General features: G+C 43.8%; 1 protein-coding gene across 3 annotated transcripts in view; it reads left to right on the top strand.

Annotated features, from left to right (window-relative positions):
- Positions 1 to 3,459: 3,459 nt before the first annotated feature.
- The window catches only part of LOC119167263 (uncharacterized), a 35,171-nt gene continuing 25,118 nt past the window's right edge, over positions 3,460 to 13,512 (top strand). For 2 of the 3 annotated variants that reach the window (XM_037418718.2, XM_037418716.2), the window contains exons 1-2: positions 3,460 to 4,024; positions 4,790 to 5,028. The gene's annotated coding sequence lies outside the window, so the exon portion shown is untranslated. The remainder of the gene's footprint in view (positions 4,025 to 4,789; positions 5,029 to 13,512) is intronic. The other variant, XM_037418717.2, reaches the window with a different exon arrangement.

Here is a 13,512-nt window from a genome sequence, read left to right as displayed (position 1 = left end):
CATTTCACCTCGGATCGTAAGATACAAACCCTCCCATTTGCTCACCACAGCATAGAGATATACCGTAAGTCTCGCCATATGGTAGTCATTGCACATCGAGTCCAGTCTCGTACGTGGTACTTACGTTTTAAACTAAGACAATTAAAAACGAAAAAGAATATTAGTTTTGTATCTGGTAATATTAGCCGCCCTGATTGTACAGTGATTATGGTGCTCGGCCGCTGACGAGAATAACAAGGGTTCGATCGCGGCGAAGGCATTTCGATAAAAGCGAAGTGCTCAACGGTCATGTGCTTAGATTTCCTAATCATCATCAGCAGCAGCAACCTGACAGCGCCCACTGCCGGGAAAACGCCTCTCCCGTGATCCGCCCATCAACCCGGTCTTGTGCTTTCCGTTGCCACGTTATACCTGCGAACTTTTTTATTTCACCAGCCCACTTAACTTTTTGTCTTTCCTTCGTGTGTTTTCCTTCTCTGAATCCAGTCAGTTACCCTTAATAATCAGTGGTTTTTCTGCCTACCTTAATGATCAGCGGTTTTCGTGCACTACCTCCCCGGCCCATGTCTATTTCTCCTTCTTGATTTCAACTATGATATCCTTGATCCTGGTTTGTTCCCTGACCCAATATGTTCTCTTTTGTATTTTAAGGTTACACCTATTATTTACCTTTCCATCGCTCGCTGCGCTGTCCTCAATTTAAACTAGACATTATTTGTAAGATTTCAGGTTTCTGGTCCGTAAGTAAGTACCGGCAAGATGCAGCTGTTATATACCTACCTCTGAAGGGCTAATGGTAAAATACCCTTCACGATTAAGTTTGAAAACGCTTGCTGAATGTGGTCCACGCCATCTTTATTATTCTATAGTTATTCCACGCTCATGGTTTGTTTCCGATCTTACTGCTAGTCCTAAGCTGGCATATTCTTTTACAAATTCCAGCGTCTTTCCACCTATCTGAAAGCATTCTTTTCTGCAAAGTTTACTGCACATTATCTTAGTTTTATGCATAATAATTTTCAAGCCTATTCTTCTGCTTTTGCGTCAAGTTCAATAATCATAAGCTGTAATTCCCCTTTTGAGTTACTCACCGAAGCAATGTTATCAGCGAATCGCAAGCCGCCGGTTGCAGCGAATCACACAGCCCAATATAGGGCCTTTAAAAACTCCTGTAAACACGCGGTGAATAACATTAGAGAGATCGCGTCTCCCTGCCTTACACCCTTCTTTATGTGGATTCTGTTCTTTTTTTTATGGAGTACTATGGTGGCTTAGGATCCGCAGTAGATTTCTTCCTGTATGTTTGCATAGAGATCGTCTATTATATTTAGGTACGCGCAAAATAAGCTCAGGTGGACCAAATTACCAACGTCCTGCACAGCAACGTGTCTCATAATCACATGGATGTTATGCCTTATAAAACCCCAAATATTATTATGTGGTGAAAATTCAACCAGGTTTTTATTTTTATTTTTTGATGCATTAGTGTTGCCAAACTGCATTCCACGATGTTAACCGTGGCATTGTTTGTCAAATTAATGTGAGTGCACAGCCCTTGTCCTAAATAAAGGCAGGGTGGAATCTGTGTGGGCTGATGATTAGGCATATCTTGGAATTAGGGCTGCGCAACGTTGATGGTCTAAATACAGTTTGCGCAGTGTTCGCTCTTAGCATGAGGGCATTCACTTCCTTGTGACCATATGGAAGGCGCGTCTCTCGTGAGACGCGCCTTCAACTACTTTGTCTCCAGCGTTTTCCCTTGATTACCGATACCGCCGCATTTCGCAGCGAGAAAGCAATAGATAGGAGATGCTTAGTTTGTGTCGGAAGGTTCTTTCAGAGATCCGGCACTGTTCGGTAAAGCACACAACGATATGCGCTACATTAAGGGGTAGAAATTGAAGTAGCCGCTATTCTGGTAGGCATAAAGAAAAAAATGGTCATAGCCGCATAATGCATAGGATAAATAGTTGATGGGGAGTTAGAGCGGTATAAAAGATATGAAGAGATCGGAAACGCAGCAAGGTGTGGGTCGGTGTGAGGTTGGATGAAGATAGACAATTTACAGGCATAACAAAGTAAACTGCACAGAGATTGTAAGGACAGGCCTTCTTGTAAACGCCCCATTCAATTGAAATCTTATAAAGCTCCGTTTAAAGAAAATAAAGCGCCCAACAGCCAGAGGTTTGTACACCGACGGGCCGGTATTCACTAACACGTTTCAGCGCCACAAGGTTCCGCCAGTGGTCATTCCAAGCAATTACGTTATCGGACACACGAGTACTGAAGGCGGACGGCAAGCGGCTAACCCTTTTCAAAGAGCGCTGTGAAACCAACTGCGTGTTTTGACAGCAACTATTGAACACTTTGATGGAAGCTATATAATGCTGACAGAGAATAATGTGACGAGGCACATACCTGGAGAATTTGTTTATGTCAGATCTCTTTAGATCCATCATACTTTGACAAAACAAAACAATTCCGCTCTGATGTGTGAATTTCACTATATACAGAAGAAATGGCAGCAACATCTCGTAAGCCAGCGTGGGCATTCGTAAAAATTCGATTAGATTATGCGTATTATAGCAATTTTTGACAATGCCAATAAAAAATAAGAAGATTTTCTTATTAAGGAAAATGGCCAGTTACTTAACAGAATATATTGTCTCTGGCTTTGTTTGCTTCTTTTTTCTCTCTCCTGAAGAGGACTGTATACTTTGCCAAGAAAACAACATCCGTTGTTCGGCAGCGTGAGCCACAAACTAGCCGAGTAGCTGCACAGAGCGTGAGTACGGGTTTCAGTAACTCTGTTACAAACTTTCTACCAGCTCGTTCGGCCACCCTCTCCTAATCCGCATGAACGAGCCCACGCACGCTTGCACGCAGCTGTTGGAGTTCCCTCGGTCTAAACGCGTGTGTACATCAGCGACCCGCGGTCGCCTTCAGCGCGGGACCCGCACATCCCCGATAAGCCGCGCATGCGCAGTCGCGCGCTTACGAACGTCGCAGGTGCAGCGACGCACGCCTGCGATCGCGTCGAGCGCAGGTGCGCGCAGATGTCGCGCCCGCACGCACTCTCGTATCTGGCAATTGCGTGCAGCAGTCCCGAATGTCAAGTTACTGGCCAGCATGTGGAGTGCGAAAGGGTGTTTCAAATGTAACACTCCACCAACGGCGATCTTTTTTTCGTTTCATTATCGCTGTATGATCCGACTTAAGACTATCGAAGCCGTAACATAGCCAACACTTTCAATATGCGGCATCTGGCAACCAACAGCACTTCTTGAAGCACCCGGTGACTAGGTGCTATCTTTTTGCGCGAAAGGAGAATAGTTGTACCGAGGCCGGCGCACTGTGGCAGCACAAGTGTGTGGTGGTTTGCGCATGCGCTGTCGTTGAAGCCCACGTGGATTAAAGCAGCTGGTTTCAGAAGCAGAAAGCCCGACCCAGGTGGCAAACATTGTAAGCTAGCTGCGGCGTTGATGCGGGCGTCTCGTTTAGGCTTTATGCGTCGACGGGTGTTCGTTGAATGGCCGTGTGAAGCAATGTCTTTAGCAGAACTGCAAGTGAACAATACGCGTGCAAAGTAGACGTTGCGATAACTAGTAGAAACTTTGAAACCTGCGCGTGGGTCACCGTGAGCCGAGTGTGCAGCTCTTGAAGTGAAAATGGGTTCGAATCTGCACGAAGGACTGTCACGATAGTATGGCCGAAACTATGCTTGATACATCTACACTTAAGGAGACCGTGGATGAAAGCGTGAAGTTTGGACAACAGAAATTGGGCTGAAAGTGCCAGCAGAGGAGCGACAGTGAAACTAACTGCCTTATTAGTGCACGAAACCGACCATCACTTATTGTGCTTGGATGAGGAAGAAACCACCACAACTGTCTCGTCTTTTATTGTTGATCAAGTGCCAGCTTTTTGTGTCGACTTCTACTTGTGATTTCAGCAGAAACGCTAGAAGTGCACAACCATAAGAAAAAGCTATTTACTCTGTGTTGTCTCGACCTACTGGAAACATGTAAGTGTTGCATCATGTGCAAAGGAGCGTGTGTGTCATCTTGCATGACAGTGTAATTGCGTATGTGTGTGAGTGAGGACTTTTAAATTCAACCTTGTACCTCAACAATGTCTGAATTAAGTCGCCTTTTTTTTTAATTATATGTCCTCGTAGTTTCCACTAAAAATTTCCAAATGTGTCTGTATTTGAAGGGAAGCGGCACGATGTTTTCACATCCATGGCCGATCATAAATTGTCTTTCTGGGTGCTCCATAAATTTGTGTCCATACTACCAAATACAATTATACGCTCAGGACATTTTACAAGTTCAGCCCCTACACGTCAAACGTTCAACTGCATTTTCTTTAACAAGCCTGCTTTGTTATAGCACGAAAACCCTTCATAAGTGCTATTTACGAAGTTCATAGCATTTTAAAATGACCAGAAGCCATGTAAGTTTTCTCTTTTGTGTTCGCACTCACAATTCTAAGCATCCGGGTCCGACTGTTCACATCACGATGTTGACATGTATGCGTATATAGAGTGTTTGCCCCAGGAGTTCAGCAGCTGGGTGCCCTGATTTATGTTTACATTTTCCCGCCAGCTGCATCTGCATGTCCACAGCGTGTCGTGTGCATCATGGCGCCAAACCGGAGCTGCTTGTTTTAGACTCGAGTCTAAACGAAGCTCGCAATAAACGAACAAGCCGCGGTAATTGGGGGTTCGTGATCTAACGCTGCTTATTTGCGATAACGTCTCCTTCTCGTTGTCGTCCCTTATCGACAGCTCGCCCCTGAGCGCAGACGACCGGAGCCGGCGGTGGCAGACGCAGGACGGTCACCGCGCCAGTTCCGGAAGGCGTTGTACTCAACTTCCGGCGAGGCGCGCGCATCCGGAGGCCGACTGCAGCGAGCGGCATCTGCACCGGCGGCTGCAGAACCGACAGCCGAGGGCAGGTCTGGAGCTTTTTTTTGCCACGTCGTCTGGAAGGGTTCGCCCGCTTGGAGCACCGCAACAAACCATAGGTCAGTGCTTATTTTCGGCAATCTCAAAGCAGGACTTTTTTGAAGAGCCTTCTCTCTCAGAAACTTTCTAGGGGCCCAACGAAACTGGTAACCGATGGATTGTTTCTCCCGAGCAATCCGTATTTGAGTAAGCCTCGTGAAGGCTGTTCGCGCGGACTTCATGCATCGCCAACTGCGCCGTCATTACTCGTGAGTGATTCGAAGCATGTAAAATTACGAAACGTGGACGACCAAATAAATTGCATGTGTCTTGTTTGGGTTTACGCAGCGAAAATCTGCCTCGCTCTTGAGCCGATGACCTGTCAGCCATGTTGAGCATGACCACGTGATCCACCGGCTTGCTCGCAGATTAACGAACGATTGCCACACCGCGACGGCTGTGCCACACAAAAAGAGGGCATCAGCTTCAATGCTTTCTAAGAATCAAGTTTTACATGAAAGTATTGTTGCGAACAACAATAATAATCAAAACGCTGCTTCTAGAATAAGAATGGCGGCCAGAAGCATACCTATTGTACTGAATTAAAATTTGTCAATAAATCATGCTGTATGCAACAGCTGCAACCTATATTATTTTCTTTATTGCAACAAAAACTACCTTTATGCACTTGATTTGCTATTTGAAAAAGTCAGACCACGTACTGACCCTTGTTTTCCGTACTTCCAGTGATAACCGGAGTGGTATTTGTAGCAATGGATTATCTTTGCAAATAAATAAACAGGAGAATGGGTGGTAGCTTTGAAAACCTTCATTGACTCATCGGATGGTGTGCTCGAATCTTCTTCTCGGAGGCAGATCCTGCACGTCAAATATTTTGGAAGCTTTGAGTCATTAGATATGGGCACATTGATGCCGCATAAAAATATGACCATCTGGGAAATGTCTAATTTGTTTGTGAATAGAGTCGGGTTTTGACGTTCATTGAAAATGAAGCCGACTTGTGCATGCGAATATTTGAGCAATGGTGCTATAAATCAAACACTGAATGAAAGCTGCCGTCTCCGTTGCTTAAAGTGAACCCAAACGAAAAGTTACAGAAAGCTACCAGTAAAATTTTCGACTTTTCCTATGCATAGATTATGAGATACAAGAGATCTATTGCACATAACCTTTCATGTCTCAAAGGGCAAAATAGAGTTTCTCACTTAGCACTGGAGATGCAATACTAATGAGGCAGCGGCGCTGACGGACACCTATTTTGTTTTCGCTCTGAGTGTTGCATTAAGTTTGGCAAACTTTCTTCTTCTGTCTTTCTAGATTTCTTTTCTTGTTGTGTCTCCTATCTGTATTTGTCTATGTTTATTAGTCTTTTCTTGTGTCTTCGTCTCTCATTAGATTTCTTTTTCTCGTAGCTTTTTATATGTTCACTCTCTCTCACTCTTTGTGTTTATCGCTTCCTGAGCCTGTTTACCTTCTTTTTCGTTTTACCTTTGTCACTCTTTCCCTGCTTTCTTTCCATTTCTCTCTCTCCCTCTTTTACTCGCATTTCATTCTATTTCTATTTTTTTTCTATGCAATGCTTTGCCACCTTTTCCCTTTTCCTTCTTTCAATCCTCGCAACTGCGCTCCTTAAGCTCACTTTTATTTTCCGCCCCCTCATTGTATACTCGACTCTGGATGCATGCCTGGATAGCCGGGTTGTTAAGACACCCGCCTTGGGATCTTAGATGTGCAGCTTGGAATCTCTTCTCGCCAAGACATTTCTTCCCCTATGATCTCTCTTTTATGAGCTTGCTCGCCAAGCTTCTTGTTCTCGTGGTACGTCTCTGGGCGTGTACCCTGGAGGTGCCCACTAGACGCCCACCGTAACTTTCATAAAACAGGAAAGCACCCAAAATGCCACTATGTCACTTCTCAATCTGCCGATAAGCGATGTACCCACCACACATCTGTCGTATGTGCACTTTGCGCTGCGAAGAAGGCTCGCCGAAAGGCGGACCCTGAAGTGAGAGCCCGCGAAGCAGAGGCGGCAAGTTAACCTCGACTCGGAAACTGTATTTAGAGGGCCGTCATGAACTTTCAACTGCAACATCTAATTCAAGATTTCCCTGCCGCAGACCCCGCCGCGTTGGTCTAGTGGCTAAGGTACTCGGCTGCTGACCCGCTGGTCACGGATTCGAATCCCGACTGCGGTGGCTGCATTTCCGATGGAGGCGGAAATGTTGTAGGCCCGTGTGCTCAAATTCGGGTGCACGTTAAAGTACCCCAGGTGGTCGAAATTTCCGGAGCCCTCCACTACGGCATCTATGATAAGCATATCGTGGTCTTGGGACGTTAAACCCCACATTTCAATCTCCCTGCCACATAGTGCACAGACCACAAAATTGTAATCTTCAAAGTAAAGCTCGTTCCACCGCGTTGCAATCAATAATCTTTGTTTAGAAATGCATCGAAATGTAAAGATGACATTGAGAGCGCGTACCGGATCATGACGCTGGTAGCTTTCCGTTCACCGCAGACAGATTACAGCAAGCTTTAGACAGCTCCGTGGTTAAAACCAGACAAATGTGCACACCATGCATTCAGCAGGGAATGCTTAGACTAAAGTTCATGGCATCATCATCAATCACGCATTAGGCATCGTGACTGCTTTAGCAGCTGCTTGAATCTTGAGTCCACACATTTCTGAACAGGTTTATATGCTAGTTTAGTATAGCTCAACTTGCACACGATTTATTATAAAAGCATTGATTCATGAATCTACGCATAAGCTAACGTTGTTGTGCATTTCAGTGCGCACATTGAAGTTCACGTGTACACACGTTTTTTGCATCATAAGCATAGGTATTCTGCCTTACAGGTAGTTGCTTAGCGCTCAAAGCTAGCGAAATAGGGAAAATATTAAGCGGACTGTTTTCGTACACATACTAATTCTTCCATATGGACTACAAGCTTTTTGTTTTAGAAAATTAGTAAGCAACGTTGGGTCACTTGATATCGCCAGGGAGTTTTTGTAGACATCTGTACTAAAGTTTCAACAAAATAACAGACAGTTGACATTTCAACTTCAAGATGAGATTTTATTTGGTAATCTCGCTCCAAGTGTACCATATGGGACTCTATTGTAATAATTCCTTTAAAGATTGAGTTTCATGCTGAAAAAGTACTGAAGCTCTGTCATCATCAGCTACTTTCAATCAAGACAGGTGTATTTATTTCTATATTCCTGTGATCTCTTCGCCAAATTGTAAATGACGGGGTGTACGTGTTAGTAGCTCAATGACGCTTACTGGGAAGTGTCAAATTATTTTTATACTGCTGCTTTCATGTGAGTTTACGACATGATTAACGCTTATCTAAGCAATGCAGTAGAGGACATTGTAAAAAACCAGGAAATTAACACTTCTATTCACTTTTTTAATACTAAAGCCAAATTTCGTTTGACAATTGTGCGCCGAACCACCACCTGTGACACTGTCAAACTGTAAATGAGGACTTAATGACATGTACTTTGCTTAAGCCCGCAATTACTCTGTCATTTCTTATAATGTTAGTGTAACCGTCATTGTCAAGTAACTACTAGTGCGAGCATTCCAGTCAAAACTACTGCGCAGCGCCAAATTTCGAACTACCAATGTTGCAGTTGCAACCATTGTTTCGCTTGGCGTTAACATTACTCAGTTTATAAATGTGCTTGTTTGACTCGATCGGTTCCTTCTCTGAACATGTACCATTTTACCAAAAAGGCCACATTTCAAGAAGATATATTTTATCTTTCAAAAGATTATTAATTATTATACACTCGGTTCACTTGCACCCTCAGGCTTGATCCTGTGATGTTGTATTTAATTAACGGCAGCTTGTGGATCTCTTACGGCTATCGTGAGTCACTTAGTCATCGTAGTGTAGTAAAGTCGATAAATAGTTGCATACAGATAACTTTCACAGCTAACAGAGTCTACTGTTTGGAATGATACGGCTATACCAACGATGCGCTGAAGAATGCTAACAGACTTTGACGTTGAACCACATGGAGGGCTGTAACCAAGCTGGCGGAGGTTTCTGGAGGCCACGGCAAGCACCCTATGATTTAGTAACCTTTTCAGGGGGCGGGGGGGGGGGGGCGTATAAAAATTTGGCACTAATCCAGCTTCATTGTAAGTACGTATAAGCCCAACTTCATCGGTCAATTTCCAGTCGTATAGAAAAACGTCCTTGAGCGGTTGAGTTATCGTTTCCCTAATTCTAATTGTATTGGAACCATTAATGACGAATTAAGTGGCTCCAGTTTTCAGGCGTTTACTGTTATAAAAACGCATTGTTTGAAAAAGCAGTCAAGTGCATCCACATCTCCTGCATGGGGTAGACAGCATTGTTTTTCAACTATACAAGATAGAATGAACTAAGATATAGAGATGGCACATTTAGACAGTCATTGCCTTCTTGAAAGATGTAGAAGGTCAAACAACGACATAGGTGTATGGATACTTGAGCCTTGTCTGCCTTCTCCCTCATTTCTAACACATCTTTCACATGCAATTACGTGATAGTTCGAGCACACAAAGCTAACATAACCTAAACATTTCAAAAACCCCGTTTCATCTGTTCTTTGCCTCCCCCCCCCCCCCGAATATTGCACATTACTATAACTTGCCAACCTTTAACAGCAAAGTATCCTAATTCACGAATATATTCGAGGGCAAGCTTTGCCGTTGCCATTTATACGATGCGATACATCTACATCTATACTTATTGCGTCTTAGATTGCTGGTAATAATGCCCTTAAAAAAGCTATATCTAATGATCCTGTGTGTTAAGCGACATTGCGCATTCTAAGTATTGCCAACATGTACAACTCCAGTCAAAATATAACTCACTGAAATATTTCATGAGTGATCGCATGACTTTTCCCAGCAATCTTATGACGTTGATTGAGGAAACCAAACAAGAAAAAAAATGCCTCCCTTTAGGTCCTACTCGAAAAAGCAAAAAATGTTTACATTGCCTACAGGTTCCTTTCTGTTAAAAAAAAAGACGAAATTTAGGCGTTGCAAGCAAAAAGTTCTTATTTCATGAATTGAAGATGCGATTGCTATTTGTCTTGACTCCTAGCGTTCCAGCTTAGTGTCATTGGGGCATATAAATTTGGAAGGACATTTACAAAGCTATTTTGTATCATTCGGAAAAGATAAATCATTCCTGTTTCTCATCTGTATCCGAAAATATAAGACGTTTTGAAGCTAACTGCGGCGTGATCTTTTATTTTCTCTCTTCCAGCCTGATAGGACAGTGGGCGCATAGCACTGATAAGGCGAATAAACACTGCTACACATCTACCTAGCACGCTTTCACACTTCACCTCGTAGGGGGCGATAGCGGAAAAACTCTGCGGAATTGCACTCGCTTAGTCTTTTAAGCGGGCGGGGAAAAAATGGCTAGCCATACGCGCAAAAATCGGTCCAGGATCGCTTTTTCCGGCACGCAATAGCGGCACGCCTTTCCTCTTCATGGCGAGCCGTACTTTGTTGCCACAAGCTTATACACAACTTGATATAAACAACCGGCCATGAATTCAACATGGCGGTGAAATCATCGGCGGTGGTTCACATCGGTCCAACTGCGAACTACCTGTGCAGCCTGGCAAACTTCAACGCCTCGACAAGGACGCCTGTTTCGAATTTTCAGACTTCCGAACACAATGGAAATCGCAGCGTATGCAGCAGCAGCGAGTCAGCTCCAATCGCCTTTGCCCAGCCTGGTGAATCTACCACCACCGCTGCCGGCGTTTCCACTTATGCAGTTTCTGCTGGTTTATCTCTCGGAGCAACGGTTTCAAAAGGCGAAATGTCCTTTAGGGACGAAGCGCCTTAGGAGCGAACCTTGTCTGTCACGCTCCATAAAACCGAAACCGAAACTGAACACCTGTACAACTAACTTGAAACGAAAGCATCGGTGTAAAAAACCAGCTGTATGTGTACACCAATCAAGTATATGACAGCGCAATTCATGATAACCTGTGGCATCTGCGCGTCCATGCATCCGTCCGTCTGCCCATACATGCATGCACCTGTCTGTGCGTCCATGCGTCCACGAGTTCATTCGTCCGCCCAACCATGCATCTACCTGTCCATCCGTCCTTCGGTGCTGCGTCCGTCCATCCGTGCATTCGAGCTTCCGCTCACTTATCCATCCGTCCGTCCGTTCATCATCAGTCCATTCATCTGTTCATACATCTATTCACCATTCATACTAGTCGCTGAAGTCAACGTAGACAGTATGGACCTTAGGACCTATCTTCGCCCACTCGTCATTATTCACTGCGTCGAGATGCGTGAATTTAATTATTTTTTTGCATGCATAAGTTGAATTCCATACGACATTGATTGTCCAGGAGGCGGGTAAAGTGCAATGAATTCTGTGAGCGGCGGCAGCAGCACTCATAAGAGGCGCAACAAATGTGAACGTTCTCGATACGCGTGGTTGTACATTTACTCTGGCGCTTTCTCTTCGCTCATTCAAGTGTGAATACACCATAAAGGTATGCACATTCCCATTCCTTTCTATTAGTGTAGAGTAGCAGGCTAGAGCACACTATCATTCAAGCTGACCTCTGTTCCTTTCTGTCAATCAAACCTCTCCCTCTCTCTCTCTCTCTCTCTCTCTCTCTCTCTATGTAAGGAAATGCGTGCCTCCTTTTGATGCAAGGTGTGTCCCAGAGTAAGTAATGTAGAATGCCCCTACAGCCCATTCACAGACATGCAATAGGACTTTAACCTCTGAGCGTCGAATGGACCAAATGGAGAACAAAAAATCACCTCTAAGCCATAAGCAACTCCCGAAAACCATAACTTCCATACACGAAAGCTGTTTATTTTCAATTATATAGACACGAAATAAAAATATGCAACGCATAAGTTGCTTGAACCCGCCTCAATATTTCTACAGAGTTCGGGTCACTTACGCATGTGACAGTAAATTTTGCAGGATACAGTACATATTAAGATTCACACCATGGTTCAGACATGTATACACATTTTCTTCTCGTTTCGCTATTATTTCCGTATTCTCCGTTATCCCGCTCATGTAGCCTTCTAGCGTAGCATAATGCAGTTCAAAGCTACAAGCACCTTTTTTGCCATCATGTGGGAATCGTGGCAAGTGAAATCCCGTGATTTTTAGAGCTCTTAACATTACATAAGCAAAGCTGACAGACACTTGGATAGCGCCTACTAACAACTAACTTATTACTGTTATTAAACACCTTAGCGTAGTCTATTATTGACTGCATAGGCATGCTTTATTATAAGTTTCGCACCCAAAACAAAAAAAATTGTAGCTTCAGTGCCATCGTTGAATGTTCTTTTTTCTCTGCTTCACAATGCACATTACTGTTAAGAAGCTTCAGGGGAAATTGACCACAGGCAGGACTACTCTTGCAAACTGCAAAATCTATCATGAAATACTGATCTCTGCACATAGTGATCACAATATCATAGAATGCGGCAGTGGTAAAGTACGAGCGCTATAAAACTGCATGTTCGTTCGCATATATCTGTAGCTTTATCTTGCCTAATCTAAAGAATTAGCAGTATTTTTGAGGTCACCTAATGTAGGAAGCTTTTCGGAACAGTGCTCACAAGAAAGGGGGCAAGTTGAGAAAAAAGTTGTTAAAGCATATCTGTGCCTTATGACATCGTTAACATCGCAAGATAATTCATGGAGCGTCAACAAATTAAAGGCCAGGGCAGTGAGCAGTGTGTATATAATGCACACTGCTGGGAGGTAACCCAGCAACAATATGTACACGTATTTTACACACAGACGCCAAAGCCCGAAGACTTTTGCACCAGCTATGAATAAAGACGTATTTCTACATTCCATCCCTCGAGCATTGCCCTCACTGCAGTATCGTTGCTTCTCTCCAGCTGTTGGTGGATGGATATTTGAACGCCTGTTATTTCTGTAGTACACAAGCTTTCGCTTATCGCAGACCGAGATAAATGTTGGTTTCGCCTGATTATAATGTTCCAGGCAGTTTGCGTCATGTTTAATACATTGCAAGAAAGCTAGCGTATTGGCTGAACGTATAATTTATGAGGGGATGTCTCTGGCCAGCAAGCATATTTTAGCTGAGGTGAAAGAGGAAGAAGGAAGAAAACGTTTCTAACGTGAAAATGTCTGTTACGCGCCCCAATTCGCTTGCCAAGCGACGTCTGATAGAGATGTCGCCTATCTCATAAGTTTGATTTCGGAACGAGACCTTGCTATGAATGCTTCGTCTTCTTAGCCTTGGCTTAGTTCAAAGCTAATATCCAATGAATGGCACTTTTTGAGCTTCCTCTCGTGTGCTGTATTGCTGCTGCCGATATGAGGAAACTCCCCCAATATAGGCCTGCGTGGGTCATATATATATATATATATATATATTCACAGGAACCAACAATTACGGAGCTCTGAACCTTTGTGCAAGGTAGTTGCATATGCTCTACAGAAGTCGAAAAAAAGCTCTTCACGTGCAAGAAAGAATACAATTGTGACGCTCT

This window comes from Rhipicephalus microplus, chromosome 6 (genome assembly GCF_043290135.1).
Source record: "Rhipicephalus microplus isolate Deutch F79 chromosome 6, USDA_Rmic, whole genome shotgun sequence".
Lineage (NCBI taxonomy): Eukaryota > Metazoa > Arthropoda > Arachnida > Ixodida > Ixodidae > Rhipicephalus > Rhipicephalus microplus.
The sequence above is the reverse complement of the archived record's forward strand: the minus strand, read 5'-3'. Positions and strand labels throughout refer to the sequence as shown.